At 31.1% G+C, this 25447-nt stretch overlaps 1 protein-coding gene across 2 annotated transcripts in view; it reads left to right on the forward strand.

The window, feature by feature from the left end:
* Positions 1-382: 382 nt before the first annotated feature.
* The window catches only part of LOC132948524 (cadherin-23), a 39432-nt gene continuing 14367 nt past the window's right edge, over positions 383-25447 (forward strand). For both annotated transcript variants that reach the window (XM_061019030.1, XM_061019031.1), the window contains exon 1: positions 383-775. The gene's annotated coding sequence lies outside the window, so the exon portion shown is untranslated. The remainder of the gene's footprint in view (positions 776-25447) is intronic.

A 25447-nucleotide genomic window follows, 5' to 3' on the forward strand; every position in this document is an offset into this window, starting at 1 on the left:
CATATTTACTAAATGTTTTTACCAAGATTTAAAATATCAAATCTTAGTCCATCATTATAATTTATAACTTAACTATCTAAACAAACAGATAAACAAAATTGACGTCCCACCCGCAAGACACAAGTCACAAACTCACGACCCACGGTGAATAAATATTATTATCCATGGTATTAACCGTGCTTCCTACAATTCTACCCGAGTTGTGGTCGTGGTATTTACTGATTAGAGGCGGCCCGTCGTCGCAGTGTCGGCGGACATGCGCGTACGGGATTCCCCCGATCACCTCACCGCGGTTGGCGGCGCTGCGGGCCGTCACGATCTACTCGAGTAGGAGACCCGCTAAAAACGGACGAGAATTGAATTTTCCGGTTCACATCACGCGCGCGGTCCGCCGACACGTCCGAGTTCATCACCGTTCCCCGGCCGCCGACTCCGAAGTCTGCACGGTCTCGCTGGCCTCAGTATCACGCCGCACGCGTTTTCCGGCCGTCGCACGTTTCCTCCCGCGCTGATTATGATATTTTTCCAGTGCACCGACAATTGGTTCGTCAGCTTCCTGTGCTTGTGCGGTTGTCTGCAGTGACAATATTCGTCGATTATAACATAATTAATATACATCTGCACTGTCATCGTTCGAACTTTACACGGGCACAGCCGGCTGGCCTGCGGCGCTCGCAACTGACGAATTTAAGCGGTTGATATAATATATTTTTCCACGGAGCTTATGTCCTCGTTGCAGCTGACAACCCGTGGATTATATATATACCTACAACAGGTGAGTTTTCGTAATTTTTTTCCTATACGGCTATACGATATTCATATAAATGTACTATGGTATAGGCGTCAGTTATGGGACACACACATGACACATATATATATATAGTTTTAATTAAAACAATAAATATTACTACATTTAATTTATTATAAATCTAAATGAATTATTTTCAAATCATCTTATAGTCCAAAGTTATATAAATATTACATCGCTATCATTTTATAAACTCAAAATCGGAAATCTCATGAATCGTAAAAAAAGTATCTTTAGTTTTTAGATATACATTGGTTATACGTACGTTTTAATTCCAACTGTCTCAATTAAAACTATTAATGAATTTACTAAACCTTAGAGAGTATCTACCTAGTAAATTATTAATACAGTACTTCAGTATTTACTGAACAAAATGAATGATTTGACCATCAAAAGTTTCATGTAGAAAAATAAGAACTACATTAAACTACTACATCAGTCTTCGTGCGGCGTTCATCGTAACAGGTAGTGTGTACACCTATCCCGCTCGCTTATCTTTACCGTCGCGCGTGTTTATAAATCAAAGTTCAGTGTATGGTGCAACATGGCAAAAACCAATACTTCCCAACATTCGGGCCACAAACGTACTAGTAGCGCGGCCCTGTCTCCGCGGCTAACCAACAAAAATAGATACACACCAATCGCAAATTATGAAGATCAAAATGTTGATAACCTCGAAGAAGAGGACATGGATCTCGAAGAGGTAAAACAAAAAATTCCTCCACTGTATATATATGAAATCGATGATTACATTAAGTTCCTTGATAAGATCACACCTATGATAGTAGACAATTTTAACATAAATAATAAAAATGTATTCTTGAAATTAAATCTAACAACTGTCGACGACTATCGTACAATCACCAAATACCTATCTGAAATTAAAATAAAATACCACACATATCAACTTCCCGAAGAACGAAATCTATCAGTTATAATCAGAAACATGCCAACTTCCATCCCTGAAGAAACAATATTCAAGGCCCTTGTTGAGCTAAAATTCAATGTCACATCGGTCACTCGTCTCCAAAACCGTCACAAATCCCCTATCCCAATCGTAGCTGTCTTACTAGACAAATCGGAAAAAAATATTTTTTCACTTGATCGCCTACTACACTGCGTTATCGCAGTTGAGAGCCGCAAAAGCGATTCGTCCATACCACAATGTAAAAACTGCCAACGCTTCCAACATACAAAAAATTTTTGTAATCTTCCCCCTAGATGCGTCAAATGCCTAGAAAACCACCATTATTCTGAATGCACCAAAGACATAAACACCCCACCTACATGCGTCAATTGCAATGAAAGTCATCCTGCTAATTATCGAGGTTGTAAAATTTATAAGCAAATTAAAATTAAAAATAGCTCCAAACGTTTCAGGAACGCTCCTAAACATATAATGAAATCGAGCAATGTAAACGATAATAATAATACCAAAACCCCAGCCTATACTGTCGATCACATAAATACCCAAAATCAAGACCCAATCCAAATAACTCAAAACTTAAGCAACACTCCAACCTACGCCGAAAAAACAAAAAATAAAACTAATCAACATCAAAAAGAAGAAATCAACAACTCAAATATCACTAACGAGCTTATAAAGTCATTAATGCCACTAATCAGCTCACTCATCTCACAGATTATTAAAAAAGTTATCGAAAATCTACCAGCTCTATTAAATAATATCAATGTCGTTTAATAATTTAAATAATATTAAGCTAGTTATCATAAATTGGAATGCCAATGGAATTAAGCAAAATCGTAACACATTTGCAGCGTTCTTATCAGCACATAATGTCGATATCGCGTGCGTAAGCGAAACACATCTAATCGCTAATGACAAAATTAAATTTAATGGGTACACCACTTATCGCAAAGATAGGCTAGCGGTACGACCATCAGGTGGTGTCGCTATAATAATTAAAACAAAAATTAAACATCAACAATCATATCTACCTACATTGAAAACTCTTGAAGCAGTAGCAATATCTATTTCAATAAATCACTCAATCACAACAATAATTAGTGCTTACCAGTCACCTAGCTTTCAAATGTACACAAATGACTTTGACAAAATATTAAATAGCTATCAAAGAATTTTGCTAGTTGGTGATCTAAACTGCAAACACACGACTTGGAACTGCAAAGTTACAAATGCAAACGGACGTAAATTATTCAATTATCTCTCAAACAGTTCCACGATAATGTGTGCTCCAGATACACCTACCTACTTCCCATATGATCAAAATAGAAATTCTGATATATTAGACGTAATTTTACAAAAATCGATTCGTTTTTCCATTCACCAAGAACCACTATATGAACTCGATTCAGACCATTTGCCTGTAAAAATTACAATAGATGCATCTCTATCATTTTCAACACCCACCCGTAAACTTATCACCGGCAAACCAGATTGGGAAAAATTCAAACAACATATCACTCAAAATCTAATTATTCCCAAAAATATTTTGAACATTCCCAACGCAGATAATGCGGTAAAACATTTACGCGAAATCATTTGCCAAGCGGCCGACACATGCACAGCAAAACAAAACACGATAACAAATTACAGTCCTAATCAACTTCCCCATACAATATTAAAATTAATTAAATCAAAACATCAAATGAGGAGACTCTGGCAAATACATAGACTACCGCAAGATCGAAAAAAATTAAATTATCTAACAAAAAAGGTTAAAAACTCACTCGAAGAACACAGAATTAACTGCTATCAAAAATATTTATCTACAATCCACCCTGCTGACTCTAATTTATGGATTGCAACCAAAAGATTAATCAAACCGAATACCAATGAAATCCCCCCCTTAAAAGCGGGAGATGCTTATCTAAATACAGAAGCTGATAAATGCGAATTGCTTGCTCATACTCTCGAAAATGCATTCACTTTAAACAGCTCACAAGATAACTCTACAAACTATCTAGTCCAACAAAAACTTAATGAGCCTGATATTCAACCACAAAATATTTTACCATACTCAAGCCCCAACGAAATCTTAAACATAATCAAAAAATTACCAAAAAGAAAATCACCCGGACACGATTTAATCACTAATACTATCCTAAAAAATATTCCCAAAAAAGCGATAACATATTTGTCCATCTTATTCAATTCCCTAATAAAAATTGGATACTTTCCTACAGAATGGAAATTGGCCACAATAATACTGTTCAAAAAACCAGGTAAAGATAATTCTAATCCCAGCAATTACAGACCTATAAGCCTACTGTCCTCAATTTCAAAAATATTTGAAAAAATTATTCACTTAAGGCTTACTAATTACTTAAATGCAATAAATGCTATCCCTCATTTCCAATTTGGATTCAAATCAAACCACTCCACTGCTCAACAACTTCTGCGACTAACGGAGCATATAAATGATGGATTTGAAAAAAAACTACATACAGGGGCAGCCTTCTTAGACATAGCCCAAGCCTTCGATCGGGTCTGGCACGACGGACTTTTATATAAATTAAAAACATTAAACACTCCAACCGCATTATATAATCTAATTAAATCCTACCTCTCCGATCGCTGCTTTAAAGTTCGAATCAACGATACTACATCGGGAACAAAACAAATTAACGCAGGAGTACCACAAGGTTCAAAAATTTCACCTTTACTTTTTAACTTATACGTCTCGGACTTCCCTACAACAAATAATACTGAAGTAGCACTATACGCTGATGACAGTGCTATATACTCAAGCGCCAAAGACACCGAAACAATAACCCAAAATATTCAAGCCCACCTGAATGAAATTCAAAAATGGGGAGATAAATGGAAAATTATGTTAAACCCTCATAAGAGCACTGCGGTACTCTTCTCCAACCGACGCCCGAAAACTCCTGGTAACTTAAATTTGTGCGGTAATAATATACCTTGGTCACCTAAAATAAAATACCTAGGTGTAGTTCTGGACAGAAAATTAACTTGGAATCCTCATATCACCTCCAAACTACAACAAGGATACCAGAGGCTAAAAATACTATACCCATTGATCAACCGACAAACTGCTTTAAGCTGGAGATGTTCTCTTTTATTATATAAACAAATACTACGACCGTTACTTCTATACGCAGTCCCTGTGTGGGGAAATTGTGCAAAAACCCACATCCACAAAATACAAGTCTTCCAATCAAAAGTTTTGAGAACCATTTCTAATGCTCCTTGGTTTGTACGAAATGATGCACTTCATAAAGATTTTCAGCTACCCACAATAACAGAGTACATAAAAAAATTAACTATCAACTTCTTCGATCACATCAATTATGCTCATAGTGCGAAATTCTATAAACTAAGTGACCCACCTTCTGTACGCCGACTCAAGCGTGGACGCCCACACGACCTATTGTTATAACTATTATTTATTAATATATTATTATTTTTGTTTTTTTTTTTTTTTTCTCTTCCGTTTTGTAAATACTTTAAAACGTAGTCGATAGTTTCTATTTTTACTAATAATTTTTCTAATTATTACTAATTGTTATATTTTTTCCAAATGTTAAAAAAAAAAAAAAAATGTATCTAATCACACTAAGTTAAGATGACATATGTCAGTAAAACTTTATTTTAATAAAAATAAAAAAATACTGAAAAAAAAAAAAAAAAAACTACTTACATCCTTTAAAAAAAAAATGGTCAACTTTTATAAAAACAATTATGTGAATCTGTTTTTTGTTTGTACAACGCTACATCTGCATTGTTAAGAAATTTTAGATTGTACCAAAAAATAAAGTAACGTATTTAAAATTGTTTTTTAAAATTAAATTGTACATTGATACGTAATATCATTATAAACAAACTATATGTGTGCAATGACTTAAAATAGATACACTCTGCAGTCTGCATATATATCACCTATTATCAATTTAAGTTATTGATACGTACCGATATCAGACATTCCGCAAATAACATTTTGTCAAAAACAATATTAATTTTATTTTTTTTACAAAGAACGAAGGATGTCTGTTTAAAAAATTAAAATCGTCGGCCGTCGAGTGTCGAGTGAACACTACTACAGCTAAGCCAATATAGCTTATAAGTTATAAATGTAGTATATTATTGACTATTGTATAATGCATAGTAATATAGTATATATATTTATTAGGCTAAATTTATAAAATCAAAACAGACTCGTATAATTTTTTTAATAGGTGGATTTAAGAATGAATATATTTAAAAACTTAGGTGGGCTTAAATAAAACTAAGGGGCTAACCCCCCCTAGGCCCTAGACCCCCCTCCCCACAAATTGCGCCTATGCGGATGTGTATTATAATTATTTAATATTTATAGTATATTTTTAATAAATTCAGTGGCGTAACTAAGAGGGATCAGAGGTTCGCACCAGGACCCGTTCGCATAGGGACCCGAAGTAGTACAAATTTATTTTCCATTTATTATTAATAATAAAATGTTTTAAGTTTTGAGTCTTATATTTATTTGAATTATTATTTGTTATAACTATAACTATTTACTAATTGTTTTGTATGTACATAATATTAAGTATTAAATTAATAATAATAATATGTATATATAATAAAACATGCAATAATATTTTTTAAAAATGCATAAAATAATTTTACTAAGGCGAATGCACCCATTTAGATCTCCTTATATACCTGGATTAGGGGGCCCCGTTGAATATTTCGCTCTCAGGCCCAAATTTTGAAGTTACGCCACCATTATTTATTAATAGTATCTATTATTGTTTGTAAATGTTTATATAGGTATTTTGGATTTACAATATTATATACATTCATAGGTATACTTACTATTTTGTCAATATTCAAAACTAACAATACAATTTTGCATTTTAGAGTAATTTAAAGGTAGTTTTTTAGTTACGGTCAAAATTATATAATATATTATGTATTTAAAAAAACTATTGGTTATATCCTAATTTATAAGTTGTAACACTATAGTTGTATTATTCGATAATAATACAAAAATGTATATGGTTAGTTTTATATTTAATTATAATATGATATGTAGGTATTATTCTTTAAAAAAAATTAAAATACCTTGGACGGTTTAAACGTTTAAACTTATTATATTTATAATAATATATATCTACTATACTTGTTGTTATTTACTAGATTTTTCAACCTGAACAACTAACCTTAACCTAAAAAAAACACAAAGACAAAATCTTATAATAACATGTTTTTTGGTAAAATTATAATTTGTCTAAGATTATATTTTAAACATAGATATTATTAACATGTTATCATTTCAATAATTTAATTAATTACTACAAAACAATATTAGTTTAAAAGTTATAAACAACCATTAAGGCGACGACCAGTGCCAATTTAATTTGTGGTCGAAATGTACATTTATAACAGTTTTCTACTTTCTATAGTATATTAATTTCAAAAATGTCTTTAGATTTATTATAGTGCATGAGGATTTTTATTAATTATTTGTTATTAACAGTTATTCCAGATAAAACTAAAAACTAAAATTCAGAGTTCTATGTGACTGTATAAAACAATATATCTACTTTATAAATTAAAAGAAATATTAAGAATCGTTATATTCGTTATAGTCGTTATATTTAATGTGAATAATTTTTCTTGTATACCTAAAAATGTCACTAGACCTCAATATACGATATATCTAACTAATAACTATATTTGCCATAGTATGATGTTATTTATTTATCAAAAAGAACGTATAAATCCCTTTTTTATACTACAATAATTAATAGGTATAGTTTGCCCATTATAATTAATAATATACCTATCAGTTATAAAAATTCGAATATCTCAAGTAATAAAAATAAATATTTGAATAATCGACTATAACATTTACATTTTAAATAAATTAAAAATAATGCACAACTCACTGCACAAGTACCTATATAAAAAAAATGTATCTAGTTTAATAAAGTTACTATTTAACGTTCTGGAAATAAAATTGTAAATTTGACATGCCCTGTAAACTATAATATATATTATATTATACGGCTATACGCATAAGTTATGATAATAGTGTCCATACATTGAACCAGGATGAGGATATATAAACATGAGCCGGTGTGACCCACAGACCGTGAATGGTCAGCGTTTCCACTTGGTTGGGTTCATCTGCTCAGTATATATAGGCTCTGAAAAACGTTAATGATTTTCCACTTAAAGCACCCACGTATACGTTCAAGAAAGAAAACTAAACCGGGTTACTGTTACGTCGGAACAACGAATGCCAATTTAGGCACCTGCATATTTTCAATAAACTTTTATAATATTTTACCTGTGCCATGGTCAGATGGAGTGTAATTAATTTATTGCGGTATGTTTCCGAAACAGCTATTTCTAACGTTCAGTACCTATATATTTTTTCTTAATCACAAGAGGTAATTAAAAATAGATTCCGTTAGGTCAATTCGTCACATCCATAAAATTGGATAGGTGACATCGCGTATAATATTATAACATATTTCATTTTTAAACAATGACTAGTGTATTATATAATACTTAAAAATAATAAATTATTTATAAAACACTTTTTTTACATCCGTTTTACAGTTAAAATATTAAAATGTCTATATTTATAGTCTTATATTGATATGATATATACTATATGTTTATATAGGTATAATAGTGGCTAAGCTATTTTTATACTTTGAACCTATATTCACACCACTATATCGAATTAAAAAAATACTAATTCGGTACAATAAAAGATTATATAATATGAATATAATATATTATATAACATAAACTGTCTTTATAGAAAAATATTTACCGAATCACCCTAGCTCCATTGCTCAGAATCATTTTTCGTATAAGTATAATGAATTATCATTGAATTCTATAGCTGAACACATCTATTTCAGTGATATACCAGTTACGAGTGGTACCTATATATAGGTACTCTCGAAATCTATTATATACAGCAAAGGATTTTCTTTGGTTTTAATGTTTTATTCCACCATTGGTGTAATACAAACTCAACCATTAAATAAAAATATTTATTTATTTTAACTAACAATCAACGCGTAATATCCATATTAAGGTATCTATATACATTTGACCTTAAAAAATTCAAAACAACCGTATTTAATATAATTTTCTTTACCTATATATTACCAATAGGTGCATACAAATTACAATAAATATATTCTAAAATTTAAAATAAAAAATAATAATACAATATGGTAAAAAAAATCCATTCTTGTTATTAATTATCTAATATCTACTATAGTAACTAATAAGCTATAACCTTCAAATTTGATTATTTGAAAAATTGAAATAATAATATCGATTTTTAAAGAAAATTATAAAAATCATAAAATATATGATGTAGGTTGCTAATTCACTTAATTTGGTTATCTTTGATTTTTATATAATATATTAATATGTGTGAAGTATGAATAATTTTATAGATTTAAATAAGTTTAAATTGTTAGTTACATATTATATGATAAAACGGTAAATACATCTACAACTTGTTATGTGAATTTGAAATAATAACAAAAAAATTAAAATTTTATAATTTGGTATAAAAATCCTTATTATTTTACGATTTTATAATATATATAGGTTGGGCGTAAAGCGTTTGGGAAAATTACGTTTTTACCTACATAATAAAAGTAATGTGTTTGGGTGAGTTTTTTATAATGTGTTTGAGCGAGTATGATACAATATAAAAGATAAAATTGTATATTTGTTAAGATTAAGATAAAAGTAATATATAAAATCTATAGAAAAATTTATATCAAGCTAAGTATGGCACATAATTTCAATTTTTAATTACACACACTTATATTTAACTTACATATTATTTTAATATTTTAACTTGATTTTCAATAATTTAAATTTTAAATCACACACACAAAAAAAAAAACATTCCACTTTTAATCATACTCGTGGAATTCATGAACAACCCAAGTCTGTCAAAATGAGAGAGAAAATGGATTGATAAAATACAACATCCCAGGATATTAAAAAAGATCGCCCATATAGGTTGTTACAAATGTCTTATTGTAAATGGTGATTACATATTTACATCAAGAGATATTTATTCCATATATATATATCGATTCAATTTTATAACAAAACATTTTAATTACCTAAATATTTACATTGATAAGTTAGATAATGAAATATGTATAGTAATAATTAGTATACCTGCCTACTACAAAGTAACTATTAAAAGCTGTAATGACGACTGTGTGTCGAAATCGATTTATTCGGATTTCGAATGGACTAAATCATTTTAAGATTCGTGTATTCATATTTTAATTTCTTTATTTTTACCATAACATTATAAATTATATTATTGTTACTTTTATTGAAAAGAAAAAAAATCTATTCGTGGTTACAAAAAATGAAAAATTGAAGAAACGTACTTTGGTGGTGTTAATCCGTTACACACGTTTTCGTTAAACATTCCTAACTATTTGTAGTCAGCGCTGAACAATTAACATTTTTCTTTCGGCAATAATGTTCTGCCTGTTCTGCTAAATAAGGAGACGTTTTTCACCATGCGACCAAAAGATTTACAACATATATTTATTGACTACCGAATATTAGTTATTTTTTATATACCTAACTATAAATTATTTACCCAATGGTATTGTGATAGGTATTTATATGTGGCTTATACGGACCACAATATTTTCCCGGCTCAAAGAAACTTTTTTTTTCATTTTGGTTTTACACCTACGTGTTTATTAAATATTATTGTACATTCATATGGCTTTTACTTTCACGATAATCGATCATTTACACATCTCATTATTGATTGTTCCAATTGAGCAATATAAAGTGGGATGATTAACTTGCAATATTTGTTATAAACCTCGTATAATTCTGAAAGAAAAAAATGAATCGTCTATTGATAAAACTGTTGATGTGTGTATCGTTTACGTGCGCTCTGCTTTCCAAAACTCAGCCGGCTGTAAACGTTCGTAAAAGAAGTACCTAGAGAAGAACATTGTGATTATTTACAAACCGTATCCTTTTCCGGACGCGAGTCTACTATTATAGCACTTCATTTATAAGTTCAAATTTTCTTCTTGGTTACTTATGACTCCCTTCAATTTTTGTTATTTTTCAATTTTTTAATTAACGTTGTAGGTTTTGATTTGGAAGTAATTTTAATAGTTGTATTAATTTGAAATTATTGATTTTTGACGATACTAAAGTGAACTCTGAAAACCGGCCTTTGCGATTTCTGATTTATAATATTATGTAGTCGTGTAGAAAGGACATAGGTAACTCTATAAAGGTGGTTACTATACAATTAATTATTATTGCATATTTCGTATTTCACGTTTTTGTCTTAAATTCGTGTGTAAGAGATGTTCACGAATTGTTTTTTTCGTGAAAACAGTTTCATGATGTTTCGCGTCCGTAACGATTGACTTACGAAATCAAACTGCACGAAAAGAGAAGAAATAATAATTGCGTTCAATTTCGTGCGATTTCGGGGTATTTCATTTACTTATGCGTTCAATCGTATATTTCCCTTATTAGAAACATCAATTCCAAAAAAATATGTTTAAATACGTATATTTTTGAATAAACTAAAATAATAATATGTAATATAAAATTATGCCAGTATAATAGTATGTGGCGAGGGTCTATATTGTAGACTGTAGTATTTTAAGTTTAAGGTGTATTTAACCAATATGGATATAGGTACTTCACGTTAAACAACAAAACAAAATGTTGTGTTTCATACAGAGTACATTTTCAAGCTGAATTTGAATGTGATCATTATACTATAAACGCGCTAGTATTGCATTAAACTGTTGCAACTGCATGATGTACGCGCACCAGATCATAAGCGCAGTTGCAGATGATCATGAAGCCAGTTCATTCCCAGATTTGCCCCTGAATACGATAAACTATACTGCGTGTCTGCATATACGATTTTCGTAAAATGACTAGGTATTATCATTGATTATATTGATTATATTATCATTTATATTTATAATCAACGGTATTACCTATACTACTTCGACTTTGAAACTTTCGTAACAATATAATATATAAATCTGACGTGAAGAGAATCTATTAAAATACGTATTAAAGAGTATATTAATTGCCGACAGCGAAATGTTTTAGGTACACGTTCTTTTGAAACTCATCAAGCCAACTCATTAATTGCAGTCAATAATATAATATATTTATGTGTGTGTGTGTGTGTGTGTGTGTGTGTGTGTATAATATATTATGTACTTTTTAAAGTGTTTAAAATTTTAAATTTGTGCGCGTAAAATAATGACGTGATGATAGCCCGCACCAAGACGAACACGAATAGCGTGTACCACGACAGCGTCGATTGCCCTTTATACAATAATAATATCATTATACATTTATACCGTACATTATTATATTAGGTATAGTTAATTTCACGAGATGCGTTCTATATATTGGACATCGAATTGAATATGTTATAATGTCAGGCGAATGTACATCACCTAAATATTGTATATTGTATATACATGTATAAATTATGTTGTACTGTTGCGGAGACTATAGAGAGTATGAAGACACTCGACGTCGACTGGAACACAATCGATTCGTCATCGTACCGAGTTAAGGGAAAGGAGGGAGTTGTGGAATGGGTCTTTCCTAGTAAAACGTATGTACGCATAGATTATATATATATATATAAAATATATTGAAACGTGATACTATTGTTATCATAATAATATTATTATACACGTCGTATAAATGATGTTCCGTTTGCTATTTCGCCAATGCTTTTTGTGCTTTACTATAATATTATCTCGCCAGCACGTTGGGTTTTTATGGTTGGCGGCCCAAACGGAACGACGAGTGGCGAGGAGATGGTCTTCTCTTTTGTTGCCCGCGGTGTGTGTACAAGGTCGTTCGTGTTTCGGGGAAGAAAAAAACGTGTTACGCTCCGACCACGGATTTTTCGCGTGACGGTCCCGGCGGCTGATCCTCCGTCCGAACAAAATCTCCTGACGATCGTCGGCGGACCGAGCAGGTGGAGCTGAATGAGATGGACGGAGAGAGGATAATATATCCTATTGAGAGCGTTTACGAGCCTCGACCAAGTGTACGTGTGTGAGTGCGTTGGGTCCGAACACGACTGGACTACGATGATCGGTATAAGTAAAAAGTTTTAGGTAGCTCATAAATACATACGACTCCGTGACCTATATACACAACCGGAGCATGGGAAGTATATTTGTAAAAGAAATCGTTTTTGGCAGCGTACACGCAAAATGTGATTCCAAGTGTGGGGAGAAGTGAGAATATAGTCTAGGGCCCCCTTAAGACACATTATATACTATATAGTGCCTACAATCTAGATACTACCCTTGATTATAAAATATAAATACATATTATAAATGTGGGTATATTGTATTTGTGTTGTAAGTTTGTGACAAAATTGTTAGGCCCCTTCTACATCCGTGCTTTGGATCCGTGCCTGGACTTCCACCGTACGCCAAACGAATTATATATTAGAATAATTAGGGCTAGAACTTAATGCTCCGAAAATGTACTAATATATAATATGCATGAAATTAAATACTTCAAATAGCAAAAATAAATATACGCTCAAAAAACAAAAAATATGGACTTATTATTCACATTTTTAGATTCTTAGTGGAATGATAAATGTATTGGTCTTACAATGATGAGTGTGTGTTTTTTTTCGTCATTTATGTATATGTTACGGTAAATGACGATATATAGAAGTATATTAGCCTACAAATAAGGGAATAAATTATAGTGATTTTTTAGTGAATTAAGTTAATAATACCGTATGAAATGGGAAATATTGGTAATAATCAGGTGGAGGATATTTTATGAATTATGATTACCTATAATACTGTTTATCTATGACTGAGTGAGTTATAGGGTTAGGTAAACCCATTAATTGAGATAAATTAATAATAGACAACCAAAAAGTTGTGAATTGTGATGTACCTATAACCTATTGGAGTATAGTTGGCAGTCCGTTAAATTAAAATTGGTTAGTGCTCCGATTTATTGAAAATTGTAAGAGCACTGCCCAGTTTTGTTGGACTTTAGTTGGTAAAACTTTCATTTTATGTATTTGGTCAATAACGACAATGACCGGTGAATAACGTTATTTTCAGTTTCACGTCATTTACCGTAACATATATTATATATTATGTTTTACGCATATCACTCCATATCTCCATTATTCAACTGTGTGGATAGTTTATGATACCTAGAAAATTGGATCTAGTTTACTTTAAGTAGTAAAAAGTAAAATATTAATATAGAAAAAATTTCGAATAGGGGGAAACCAATCAGGAAGGCAAAACTTATATACCTGTGTTTACGTGTTATGCAAATATTCAATAATCATAAGTTATTTTAAAAACTCGTACCTTGTCAGTCATAGTTGTTGTAACTGTGAACAACTTTTAAACACATTTTGGGAAAAACGGGAATGTTTGTGTTTTTACGTTTAAAATTATAGTAGGTACCTAAGATTATTTTATATTATATAACATGTTAATATAATTCTTCACTGCTTACATCTATAACCAATATTTGCAATAGATATATACTTAGTATTATAAAATAAATATACTAATTTCAAAGCTATTAGATATTGGTGAATATAGCACAGAAGATTCAAATTTCAAATTTCAAATTTTAAATATCTTTATCTTTAATTTACAATTTTTTTAACTATGATTATATTAAACATGGTATTAATCATCTAATATACATCATACACTTGGAACTATCCCCTTTAAATCTCCAAACAACCAAACATTTTATAATAATTTCATTTGTAAAGTCGTGAAACTGAAATTAATTTATAGCTTATCTGTAATAGTAAATTTAGTATGAAAAACGATTTACTATCATAATATCATCGTGTGAGACCGACTATGACATGTTTGTTTTCCCTGTGCTCTACTTACATCTTTTTGTATACATGGCATAGACAGACGTATATTAAAATAATATACACTTGGATCGCCAAGTACAACATAGCGTACTCACTGCCGTATTATTATTTTTATTGTAAATGATCCGTCAAATTATAGTATTTGACGTGCCGCGCAAATCGGTATTTTCACCGATTTTCTTGCCTGGGTAATAACTAATAGTGGGTACTGGGTATAATAATATAATACGACTCGTACCATAACCACCGTCAAATGCAAACGTTTAAATAAGGTGAGCACGTTTCAGCGGGCTTTCGCGAGATATATGGATACACATAGGTATATAATATATATATAGTATCCTCGGCTATTTCCACGACGAATCGTTAATATTATTATTAAATATTATGCCGTCGGACAATGTACGCATTATATTTGTGTACGGGAATAATAGCAACGGCAACGGTATATACCTACCATTGATTACCAATGATTATTATTTATTATACACGCGCACTTCGATTGTATTGTCCATCTTCGAAAGACCGGCTCTGCTCGCAGTATTATATTATCTAGAATATTCATAAACCTCGCCTATGATCGCCTACACAATATATAAAAATATAATATAACCTAATTTCGGACAAGTTTTGAATGCGCACAGTCATTATAATAGTAATAACTAAAAACTAATAACTAATAATATGCATAATATGGTCGGAAGTGAACGGATGTGCAACATTTTATATTCATTAACAGAAAGAAACAACAAAAACAAAAGAATACCGTTTATAATAATAATATCCTGTGCTCCTTCAAAAATTCCAAATGGCCCATAAGACCACAATGCCGATACGAACAGCTAGGTATATAATATATTTACAGTAATATACAGGTGTAACATATTATAGGTATCGATAATGATAAAGCCAATAATATAAATCTATATAATATATTATAATTTATAATAAATATTTAATTCTGCAATTTGATATCCCAATGACCCATCACATCCATCATGTATAAATTTGGTATTTTAATATTAAATATTTCTTATAATAAATCATTATCAAAAATACTCCGCAGTTTGCACGTCTTAAAGAGAGAGTATAGATGTATTTATTATTGTTACCACTGCTACAACCTATACAGCTAGTTGTTGTCACACTATTTTTGTCGTTACATTTTTGTATTATTTAAATATTATACTATATTACTATAATAATATTATAGTATATTATAATTAAACTACCTATAGACTACAGTAGATTGTTAATAGATACCGACAAATCAATTAAGTGCCTTAAGGCTTAAATATTGTATATACTAAAATTACTTCCAAAAATGTTTTGAAGTAGGCATATATAGTCGTATAATTTAAGTACTTTAAATTAGAATTGTGTCGTATTACAAATACTGTCGAGCGTACTAACGAAATGGCAAAACTCTTTACGTCAAATTTGATGAGGTCATAATACATACATGACAATATACTCCATGGATCTATCACCCGTATACGGTTAAAAAATATTCTTAAATATAGGTAAGTTCGCAATCGGAAGAAAAAATGTGAAGAATCGACCGCTACGGGATATCGGGATAGGCATATAGGATTAAGTAAATTCTGTATATTATCAAATAATATATATTATGTAGGTATTCAATTTTAAAACGTACCAATTCTGATAATTGATAAATTATATGGAATGTACCTCGGCCAATTTGTCGTTTATGTGAGAAAAACTTCGGGATGGGTCCCGCCGTGTTCCATAATATAAGATCAAATTATTTGGCAACTTTTTTAGTCATTAAATTATACAGTCTGCACACCGAATTTTTGCACGATATAACCTTGCAGCGTTCATTGCTTCTAGTTGAATGTTAACCTTATTCGGAAACTGTGGCGCACGTTTTGGGATGCACCATATTATTACAACTATACGTAGGTACTCGGCACTCGTAGTTTGGGTTTTCCGAATCCGAACGACTGCAGTACCTACAGCAACGTCCGTGTTTGCGTTGATCATAATGGAAATAATATACCTTACGTCACATTCGGAAAATGTAGAACTGACATTGACTATTGCGTTTACTATGGAAAAGTCATGTTGCTGAGGTTTGGAAGGATGTATTTTAAAACGAAAAACTCGCGGAGCTGGAGTTCATAACCTGTAAGTTGATTGATAATTTTCTCTTTAAATTGTGGTAAAACAGTAGAACGTCCCATATTGTATGAATGAATTGTATGAATAACCCGTTTTAGGTATCATATATCACAAAACCAATAATATAGTATTTAAATAACTCGAAAACTATGTATAATATATTATTATATACTCATATATACTTATATAGATACATAGATAGGTGATACCAGCTACTAGATATTATAATAAAATATACTTTCTCGTGTGTACACACTTAACCACATAATATATAATTGATAAAATACCACAATATTACGTATTATACCACTAACAATTATTGTCCTAACTCTATTTTCACTTTTATATTGATCTTAATAGATATGTAATGTATAACACTATAACCATTAAATTACTTGATTCAGTTTTAATATCAAAATAAAAATAGGTTCAGAGAAACGCATAAATATATAAATTTACTATTATATTATATACGACTGTAGGTACATAGATAATAGATACATATATATGTATATTTTTTTTTATTAAGTTTGAGCCCGGCAACTTTGGCCATTAGCTGTTGGTTTTTTTGTTTGTTTGTAGGTTGTTAGTAGGGGGAGGAAAAGTTGAAAACACGTTTTGTATGTGTGGCAAGGATTCGTAGCTAAAAATCCCGGGTGGTCACCCATCCGGGAACTAGCAACGCCGGCCGTTACATACACTCAGTGCGTTTCCACGCCAAGCCACATACATAATATATTTGATAGTTCCATTAAACCACTAAAACTAATAATAAAAATAAAAATATGTTAAAACTATTATAGCTCAAATAGCTGGTATATCTCATTTTTCATTAGGTTTCAAAACCATATTTTTTTATTTCAGTTTATTATTACGATTTACGTTTGTTGTATTAAATTACAGGTGACATTATTGTATAGTTTTGTTTTGTCCGAATATGTTGATACCATCTACCACGTTATAAATTATAACAATATTATATTATATAGTAACATATAGGCATATAAAGTCTGCGGGATTAGATTCGTATTATATTACTATTAAGTCCTACAAATCGATGGCGATAACACGAACATATTTTATTATTTTACTCATCGATTATGTCAGCGAATTTATACGAGATGAATTGATGCAGCCGCCACGACAACGACGAAAATAACTATTGGGGCTGATCGTCCCGCACACGTTTCTCAACCGATCGCGGTTCGTTTGTGATGTGCTGCAATATTGTTACGATTATGATATTATTAACATGTTGCGTGTCGTTGTAGATTATTGTTATGGGATTCGCGCGGCCGATCCGCGAGATCCGCACGATCTGATCCGCAGCATCCGCGTGATGCGATGGGTCTGCACGCGGTGTGCCGGATGGCCGCGAGTCGATGAGCCGGAGAAACCATATTATGTTGTATATAATATTATATTTTGTATATTATTATGTGTTGTGTGCACGGACCGGTATCGATCTACAGGCGCATGAATCTTTCACCTGTTCGTGCACAACTATTATATCTATCATAGGTATTCATAGGATTAGGTATACTGTACAATATTACCTATAAATGTATTATATCGTATAACTTGATATCAATATTTATACCTGAGTTCAGCCGAGAGGTATAACGATGATTCAAGCCTATTTTTCTAATTTTCGGGAGAAATGAAGAATTAATTTCATAAATTTTATAAGCTTTTAATGTTAACATTTTCTTATCTTTTTATTTTGTTTGAAAAATAACTCGTATACCTACTCTACATTGATCAGTTGTAATATGGAACTGAAAAAAATTGGTTCTGTAACCTATAAAATTATAAACCCTTAAAATATTGATAACTGGAACCTAACCTAACTGGAACCAAATTTAAATATTCTCAAATAAACAGAACTTATATATTTTTAAATTAAAAATATCTGGTTTTACTACCTATGATTTTTTTGTTTAGAGTCGTTTATTTTTCGGGAAATCTTTTAATTTTAATGGCTATTTACATTATTATTTTATTTATGTATACTGCATGTATAAGTACACAACTAAACAGAATATACCAAAGTATACATTTAAAAATCAAAATTTTGGAACCATATTTAAATACCAATTTTAACCGGAACCCTAACTTTAACCCTTGATTTATATTTGTTTAAACTGGAACCGACATAAAAACATTTTAACGGAATAATTGAACCAGAACCGAGACTGAAAAAAACAAAAGTTACCATGGTAACACTGCAGTCTCTGTAGTCTGTCTTTATTATTATTAAGTAAACTTGGATTATTATGTCACTTTCTAGGTAGTATACCAGGTATACAAATATAATGTCAAAAAAATCCGAATGGCTGATTGATTATATATTTTTTTTTAAGATAATAAACAATAATTATGATGCGACACGTACCTATGCTTGCTGTAGGACAATTAGTATTACGACCGTCTTCCAACCTATGTATCTATATAACATTCGGAAGTGATACATATTATACATTATATAATGTGTCTTATTAGTTATTGCTCTATAATATTATTATATAATAAAATTAAAAATTGTGTTTTATGCGTAGATAAGACTTATGAAATTTTGTTTGGAGCCTGTGTACTTCGGGAATAGTATAGGAATATTGAAGAATTTCTTTAAACGATTGCTTATACTGTGTGTCTGTGTTACGAATTACTTTATGATTTTTCCTCGTTCTATTCTAAGAAACTATTAAAAAAATCAGAAAAGTACCTCTGCTTTGTAGTACCTATCTGCAGGCTATCTGACTACCTATATACCGGTGTCCAGTTTCCAATCCATCGTATGAAATTCGTGTGTGTAATGAAATTGATATCCGAATATCCACCAGTCACCGCTATTTAATATGTTTAGGTACACCGTCAATTCCCTTCATAGTCGTCTCGCAAAGCTACTATATTATAATAAAAATAACATAATAATGTATCCGCTTAATGCACATGCCGTGCTGCGGCGATTAGGTTCACCGGACAAACTAAACGCCAAAGCCAGTGTTTCGTAACCGTCGGAACGTCGCGCGTCGTCGTGCAGATATCAACTATATTATTATTGTCATATATTTTTTTTTATGTTTGCGTCTCGAGCAAAATGAAATAACGTAAATACCACGAGATTATTGTGTAGTAATTATGTAATGTATAATTATTATATATTATTGACTGGAGTCTGCTGCAGCAGTTGGTGCCCAACATCAGTGAGTGGTGGATACAATGGAGGAGGGGCGAAGTGGCGTTCACCCGGCCCTTGGGCTGTCTTTTTTACGTCATTTTTCCTTATGATATATGGCTAAAAAAGGTGATTTATTTTTTGAAAATTTTTCTTTGTAAATTTCACCCTTGGGTGACTTCTGGATCCGCTTCTGGCATAAGTACTTGTCGAAAAACATTTCGGGTGGTCTCCGTAATTGTTGTTCAAAATCAAAACTCGTGCCGGAAATCGGAACAGGTTATATGATTTATATATTGTGTACACAGAGTAAACAAGAAGAAACCTCGTGACATCGTACATATATGTAAAATCTGTAGGTACCTATATCAACTAGTCTGGATTGGAGTAAATATTTGACTAAAAGCACGTTTACGATAGCCTAAAGATTACTTGCCTATACATTTTGTTTTAAGCTATCTAAGTCGGAGTCTCAATTTGTTTTTATTTTCACCTCAACACGTCACCGAATAATCTGCATATCTAATGACTAATGATGGAGTACCCAAAAAAGTGTTGTGATAATCATACAAATTTAGTACTATGTACAATATACTATATAGGATGATCTTCTAACGTATTACATATTTACACCTCATACTTACACAATTATGACTTGAAATTATGGAAAAAAAATATTTTCCAAAATGGTAATAGTTTTTGTTATTAGTTTTGAAATAATGAATGTATTAATTAATTAAAAATCATCCTGTATTCTTACTTTACGAAGTTCCATTATGCGTCTGTTTTTATTTTATGAATGTTATAATGTTGTATTTGTATATATATATAAATAATATGGCGTTGGATACGCTTCATGATCAGCGATTCGCGGAACGATGACTATATTATATTATAAGAACAAAAAGATTTGTATACGTATTATAATTTATTACTAATAAGTAATTTAAATAATAATTCAATGATCCGTGAATTATGATATTATCGTATTCTACGGTGAATGTATTGGAACGATGGAAGTTTTAAATTATAATAAGTTGAGAAATACAAATAACTCTTACATAAAAACAATTATTACTGATATATGTTAACTCAATGATGCACATATATTATAAAAATTTTTTATTTTTTTATTTATATAGCGTTTAGTACTAAACTATTAGGTACAGCACGAAAATAAAATATAATATTATTTTATTATATTCTATAAGTAATATTTAATAAGAGAATCTATTATGTAAAACAATAATTAAAAATTAAAAATAAGAAACTTAATCTAATTAATTTACATAGTTATAGGCGGAGACTACAGATGTGCCAAACTTTGACCATAACATATTTTTATAGCAGTCATATTTGACTTTTACCAATGTGTATAAATTAAAAATTATAATAAATACACCTATACAAGTAACCGCTGACAATGCCAAACGGGTGTGCGTTTGATGTCTGCCTAGGCCCTAGAACATACTAAATAAGTTCTATAGTTAAATACAAAACTAAGAAAATTTAATACATCAAAGTATCATTATTAATAATATTACACATATTTCATTCTACACAAGTAATGAATTACACTATTAAATTAATAATTCTAGGTGTTTACAAATGCTATCGGTGAATTATAATAATAATAACTTGGTAGTTATTGAATAGTTTGTTGCTCTTAAGCCTCAATCATAACTGGTGTTCATTTTAATTTGTTGGCGAAATATGTTCTGTAAATTATAAAAACAAGAAACCAATAGTTATCATACAAATGTAGAATATTATACAATAAGACGTATTTTGTTGTTTTACAATTATACCATGTGATATATAATACATATTATTATACTATCGTAAACACGATAAACGATTTTTGCAAGTGATGATGCTGAGCAAGTGCTCAATCACAAGATATTTTACTCTCATACGTCGTCGTTGTATTGCAGTCATGTCGCCAACCGGTCATCAGACTCGGTGAACCAAAACTTTGTTTTTCATGCGTTGAATGGTGCGCTGTACCGAAATTGAAAACCCGTTATTCTCGGTACAAACAAATTATCAAGTCTGTATATCAGAGAAACGAAAAAATAATTTTAAAAAAGCATTTTTTTCTCACTATACACTGCTGCGAGTATTGTACATACAGTATAATAAACTCGCATGTACTACACACATGTATACGCACTATACCGATGTATACATATATATTATAAACTTATGAATACTTTCGCCGGACAAACTACGCGTTTCGAACACGACACCGCGCGATGAGTATTTTCGCGTGTTTTTTCTTCGCTTCGCCTTCATAAAACGTCCGCGTCCGATGGATAGCACAATGACGTGCGCCTGAAATCGGGGTTAAGTTTGGCCGAGTGACGGCCCCGCACAACCGCCAACAATATAATAATAATCATAATAACCCCGGCTGCGAAGCGTGTGCGAGAATCGCGTGGCGTGACCGGCCGTCTACGAGTGTTTTCTATATAGGTAAATATAATAAATAAATATATATATATATATTATAATATAAAGGAACGGAAGAAAAAAATTATAATATAATAAAATTACATAAAAGAGACGGCGTGTTCCGCTTTGGCGTAGGAGGAAGAGCGACGGACACGGACTGCACCGGCAATACTACCACCGACAGCAACAGCAATGGCGACAGCGACAGCAACAGCAAGCAACAACAATAATAATTATCGAAAGCCCCGAGGCGTGCGCGCACGTTATATCATGACACACTGACTGTTGCGGCGTGTATACCTACCTGCAGCAGCCCACCTACATAATACGGTCGACGGACGAGCGTGACTTAGGACCGACGAGCATTGAGCGTTCCGTGTTATTTGGTAGATATCGCACTCGCACAATATCGTAACCTTATAAATTCTGAACGAATCCTAGGAATATAATAATATACACTACATTATATTATATGTATAGCTTTGACGTAATAATCTGATCACACCATGTTTGCCCGATTTTGGTCATTTGTCGATTTTCACACGGTTTTTTTTTTAATTTTTCCATTTTATAAGCCAAAGAAGAGTGAACCCCTGTTTAATCAAACATTCAAACCATTACTTAAACAATTAAAGACATGGAATCTTCTCTCCGATCAAGCCGTTGGTCGACTTAATTTATTTGAAATAAATCAAAACATATACTGAAGTATATCCGTTCAATCGCCCACATACCGCCAATAGAAGTGCAGTTTCACAGTCAAAATTATCATCGTTGCTTATGGCACCCAGTCATGTGGCCTATTTGGCTCAAATTAAACTTTAACCACATTAGCATCTAACAGTCAATATCCATGACCCTGACGTTTCCAGGACCAATATGTCTGGAATCTCTGGATCTTGAGCATTAGTCCTTAGCCCTTGCCCCCAGGGTTGTACGTATTGTACTATTTGTACTTCTATATCGATTCGTTTGACCGATAATATAAATAATTCGGAGACGTAAAGCCGCCTTGTGCATGCATAGAAAACATAATACCTATTATTATATGATAAACGATGATAGTTATAATTCTATGCGGTGTGACGTTATAATATCGTGGTGCTGCTGAAACTGAAGAGTCGACATCTCCGAAAAGAAAGCGAGAGACAAGATTAGAGTTTGAGAAAGACTAAATAGACGTGTAACACTTTGAAAGCCCCGGCGGTGGTTTAGTTACTTATTGATTTCTTTATTTTTGGACATTAAATCTTTATGCGTGTATAATACTTAATATCTGTATATCTGCAATAGTTATGCGATATATGATAATAATATTGTTATATAATATATATGCGAGCTGGCCAATGAAAAAAAAATCAAATAAATCGATATCGGAACGATCACAATATCATATACATTCTCAATATAACCCACTCACCTCCTCGCGGTAGGTACTTACCTCATATACACGCATTTACAGACTTTCAGTGTATTATACTTATATAGTTATATATGTATAATATAGTATACTATATATTGCTCAAACGATTACACGGCCGCGGAGTATTGTTCGATTAATTGGATAAGCCAATAAGTGAAAAGCGATATAGTCATGAGACAATAATACTGTAAATAATAACAGGCTCCTGACGTAGGCTATATAGTATATATATATAGTAGGTATATTGTGTTAAAATCTATTGTACCTAATAAATTGCACGTGAACGTCGTAAACGACAACACTATGCACCCAATGTATAGGTACATCATAATGAATGTAATGGAACTCCGCGTACAAAATAATCTATAGGTACGCATACTCGATGCGCAAGAGTTAAAAAATAAACCGCCACGATGTCCTTATAGCTCGTTAATTATATGTTAACTTTGACCTATGATTATAATTATTATAATAATGATACTATATTGCTGAATAAAATAATATTATATTATACACTATTGTTAGTAATGGATTGAAAAACGATTTATTTTCATACGAAATTATCTCAATTATTACATTTGATGATAAATGTATAAATCGAAATTGAAATTATATAAGATTGTAGTGTGGTTTAAAACACTGAAGACGATGACATTCAATTGAAAAGTGAAAAAAAAATGAAAAGCTAGTTCTGATTTTCTGAAGTAGGTATATTTATAGCGTTTTATTTCGTGATTATAATTTATATTATTCAACTACAGTCTTCACTTTGACGACTGTTACAAATTATGATTTAATATAGTACCTACCTATACCTCGTAGCCTTATTATAGCATATCCAATTATTTATTCTATTTATCTACGTTGGAAATTGTGTTTGACACTAAATGTTACTTTTCTATGGTCTGGTTGGATTTTGGAACCCTTGTTAGTGATTAGTCTTAGCGTTAATGCCCTTAATAAAAATAGTTCTTATTTCTTATTAATAATTACGATACCATAAAAAAAATAGGATCAAAAAGTTTGACTCAATAGATCTATGTGAGTTTCGGTAGTAGCCAATAGGAATAGGTAAACCTACGTAAAATATAATACATATGATAAAACACTAAGCAAACTCACCCCCAAATGTTGAAATACTTAGATTTTTATACCATTTAAATAGTGATACAAATACTGTGACGATACAAATACTTATTTTTTTCAAATGAAAATCATCTTTTTTTATTCTAAAGCTAATTATATTTTTGAAAATTTTAATACTGTATTTAAATTTTAAATAAAAATGTTAACGAGTAGTATCTGAGATATTAAAATGAATTTGCTAAGGATAATAGTTCTTAAAAATATTTTTACAAAAATATAAAATATAAAGTAGATAGGTATAATATTTAATCTAGTACTTATTACCTCGAACAGTTCTTACAAATTATAAAATGTATACTATATAATATATCATTATATCTTATTTTTTAAATGATGTGGATAAACCATTGATTTTATAACGAAGTGAGATTTTGTTTTATTAT

The sequence above is a fragment of the Metopolophium dirhodum genome, chromosome 7, assembly GCF_019925205.1.
Source record: "Metopolophium dirhodum isolate CAU chromosome 7, ASM1992520v1, whole genome shotgun sequence".
NCBI classification, from domain to species: Eukaryota; Metazoa; Arthropoda; class Insecta; order Hemiptera; family Aphididae; genus Metopolophium; species Metopolophium dirhodum.